General features: G+C 34.9%; 1 long non-coding RNA gene across 1 annotated transcript in view; it reads right to left on the bottom strand.

Annotated features, from left to right (window-relative positions):
- Positions 1-615: 615 nt before the first annotated feature.
- LOC107720228 (uncharacterized) overlaps positions 616-3675 on the bottom strand; it is a 19964-nt gene continuing 16904 nt past the window's right edge. Inside the window, exons 3-4 of the long non-coding RNA XR_001637594.1 lie at positions 1286-1406; positions 616-1193 (exon numbers count right to left, since the gene is read on the bottom strand). This is a non-coding gene — a long non-coding RNA (uncharacterized LOC107720228). The remainder of the gene's footprint in view (positions 1194-1285; positions 1407-3675) is intronic.

Here is a 3675-nt window from a genome sequence, read left to right on the forward strand (position 1 = left end):
GGGCGGTTGGGGGGGGGGGGGATTGGAATAAATAGTACTCATTTTCCATCACAAGTAACTAAAATATTTAGTAAACAAATTCAATGTAAAGAATCTCTAATAAAAAGGTATTTAAAAGGTCTCTAATTGATTAAACACAGAGATGTTTGGCAACAAGCTTGTTTTACACAATTTTCCATGCAGTAAATAGTAAATACACCACCATTGAAAAGTTTGGGGGTCGGTAAGACTTTTTAAAATGTTTTTAATGTCTCTTATGCTCACCAAGTCTGCTCTTATTTGATTTGATTATAAAAAAAACTGATATTGTGAAATATTATGATTTATAGTAAGTGTTTTCCATTTTAATATACTGTATTATAGCTCAATTTTTTCTTCAGACATTACTGCAGTTTTCAGTATCACATGATCCTTCAGAAATCATTCTAATATGCTGATTTGGTGATCAAGAAACATTTTATATTATTATTAATGTTGAAAACGGTTGTGTTGCTTAATATTTTTGTGGAAACCATGATGCATTCTTTTCAGGACACTGATCAAAAGAAAGTTCAGAAGAACGTTTATTTGACGTCTTTTGATTAATTTCTTTCAAGAATTTTCATACGAGCGCAGTGCTTAATTTAGTATTTATTTAATATTTTTTATGTGGGAAAATTCCACTAGAACCACACTTATTTTAGACTAGAGGGTGAGTTGGGTGTTTGAATTGTCCCTCCCTCTCTGTGTCTCTCACCAATCGCTAATCATATATGGGATAAGATGGATCCAACGAAAACGTTAAGACTCACCCACATGTAACGGAAAAACCAAAGTGTGTCGATCTCAATAGGCCACCTTTGTGATGGAAGACTCTGATAAATGAGTCAGTGACTTGAACAGAAAGGGAGTTAAAATTTTGTCCACCAGCTCCGATCCATGAATACATCCTTTCATTGATTTCCTGGTATTCCACTCATTTTTGGACCCCGAAATATCCTTAAAAGCACCTGTCAAGTTGAACCAAGTCAAAACAAGGAAGAAAAAGCAGCCTCCAAAAAAATGACAGAATACATCCACGGATCAGCTTCTCTTTTGTGTGTGCCTGTCCCAAAGACCTCCGAAAACTGAGAGAAAGCAAGAAGAACCAACTGGTTCCTCATCATGCGCTTGTTAGCTTGTCCAATCTTTGGCAATCAGCATCGTCCCTGGGGCTGAAAGACATAAGACGCCAGGGAAGCAGGGGAAGCCAAAGCTGAGGAAAGATCAATACGGCACTGTGAAACAAGAAGTGGAGGCTATTTACTTTTCATTGATCCGATGATGCTGGAGAAACACCTCGGTCTGCTGTTAAATTGAGGGAATAAGTATTTGGGGCTGGTGGGGTTTCTTCTCGCAACAGTCAGGCTCCAAGGTCAAGAGAAAAGCTAAACACAAATAAAACCGGGCAAAAATAGAAAGAGTTTAGGTGAATTAATTTAACACAATTTATTAAAACTTCACAGGAATGTGCACAAGATTGAAATATGGCATGTGATTAAACTCAAAGCCACAATTAAAAGTGCATCGAGATAGTATGGGCCAAAAGGGATCCCCGAACCACAAGGGGTTCGTGAGTGGAAGAAAAACTTCTCATTTAAAAGATTATAATTTAGACCATAAAAATATAAAAATAAATCATACAAACAAAACAAAATAAAACAAACTATGTTTGTTACTTGCATGTCATATGACCATTAACCAACATCAGAGGTCCATGATCATTGCAGATGTGGTGTTAGGCATTGTTTGTGGATTTGGCTGAGAAAAAAATTGGGAAATACCTAGATTAGGATATAGGAGCATGTGTTTGGATTTAGATTAATGTTTACAAGTCAAATTATTGTCAAATTCGATTTTATATTGTGTTAAGTATTTTATATGATGGCCATCTGTCCTAGTATTTTGAAGACCCTACACTGTAAAAAATTAAATAATAATCAATGAAAGCGGTAAAAATAGGACACAATTTACTGTATTAATATGAACAAATATTCAGTATTTATTTGTACATGTGTTTTACCTGCATTTTGAATTTTGCACTTCACTGCAATGTTTTATGGTTAATGGAAATGTCTGTACATTTTTTAAGAAGTGTAAAAACAGTGTATGAATTGTATTTCACATGATCACCATACAGTACTTAAACCTTAATATAAATAGAACATTTTCATAGAACATATGAAACATATAAATAGAACACCAATCAAATAATATCTTGTGAAATGTCATTGAATGCTGTCTAGTATAAACCTGCCCATTTTTTTGCTTTTTTGATAGTGTCAAAGCAATCCCCTTATAATAATCTACTTAAAGATTCTTTAAAGAAAATAATAGGCCAAGCAAGCAATAAAAAAAAAAATGTACGTCTTTAACACCCTCACATTTTTAAGTGTCCCACAACAAATTACAAGCAAAACTACTAATGTCATTAAATATTTGAAATTTACACACATAAAAACAATAGTATGCTGTCATTGTAGAAAGATGTTTTTTACCTCCACAATGGTGTAGTTATGGCACATCCCAGCAGGGTCTAACTAGCCCAGACTAACTAAACCTTGACCTCTTGGTATGATTTGAATAAACCATTGAAATTGTGGTGACTCCAGGGCATGCAAAATTTCAAAATCCCTGGTAGCCATTCGGGCAGGAATTTTTTCAGATTTTGGTAGCACAAAAATGAATTTAACTAGCCCGAATAAAAGATATTGTATTTTTTCTTCAAATAACAAGTCAAGAGAGTAGGGGTGCAATGGATCACAAATCTCACGGTTCGGATTATATTACATTATCATATCACATTTTGAGTCACAGATCCAGATTTTTCAGATGAGCAAAAAAACATGGTTCTTTATTATTTAAGTAACACTTATTATTTAAAGAACAATTTACTACTTCGATACCACAGCAAAAACTAGTAGCATATAGGGATGTAACGATTCACTCAACTCACGATGTGATATGATTCACGATACTGATTTCACAATACAATTTTCTCACAATTTCTTTTTTAACAAAATGAGATTTAAGACAAAAAGTGTCCTTTTGTTATTTCTAAGACTAAAAGGCTGCACATTACTTTGTGAAATTGAAAATGTCAAACAATATACTAACTTGAAATTTTAAAACAAATCCCAAATCAAATAAATACATAATACAAATAAATGTCTCCATGCAAGTGTAACCCCTCTCTCCCGGGTCCTCACCACCGCACCTCGTTCTTGTTCCGAGTGGGTCTCAAACCCGGGTCCCCGGCATGGGAGGCGGACGCACTAACAAGGAGGCTAAAGAATGTGTCAGTCATTAGTGCGTCTCTTGAGATCAGGGGAGGGAGGTTTACCTGCACAGCACCTACTCGCTGGCCTTCGTTACACAAGTAAACTAAGGTTTTGCCTGTGTTTTTTAATCACAATCTAAACAAAGATGCTGCATACATGTTATTCAGATTGTAAAATTTTTAAATTTGAAACAAAAACAAAATGGTATGACTTTAGCTTTGTGATACTACATAAAAAATCTGAACAAAACAAAAACAGCAAACGAGTTGAAAGACGCAAATGTCACTCTCTGACAGCAGGTGGCGCTAAAACAGCAGGTATTTATAGGCTGCTGCCCCTTTAAGACCGAATGCACGGATCCAATATAATGATGCAC

This window comes from Sinocyclocheilus rhinocerous, unplaced genomic scaffold, assembly GCF_001515625.1.
Source record: "Sinocyclocheilus rhinocerous isolate Xijiao unplaced genomic scaffold, SAMN03320098_v1.1 scaffold62, whole genome shotgun sequence".
Taxonomy (NCBI): Eukaryota; Metazoa; Chordata; class Actinopteri; order Cypriniformes; family Cyprinidae; genus Sinocyclocheilus; species Sinocyclocheilus rhinocerous.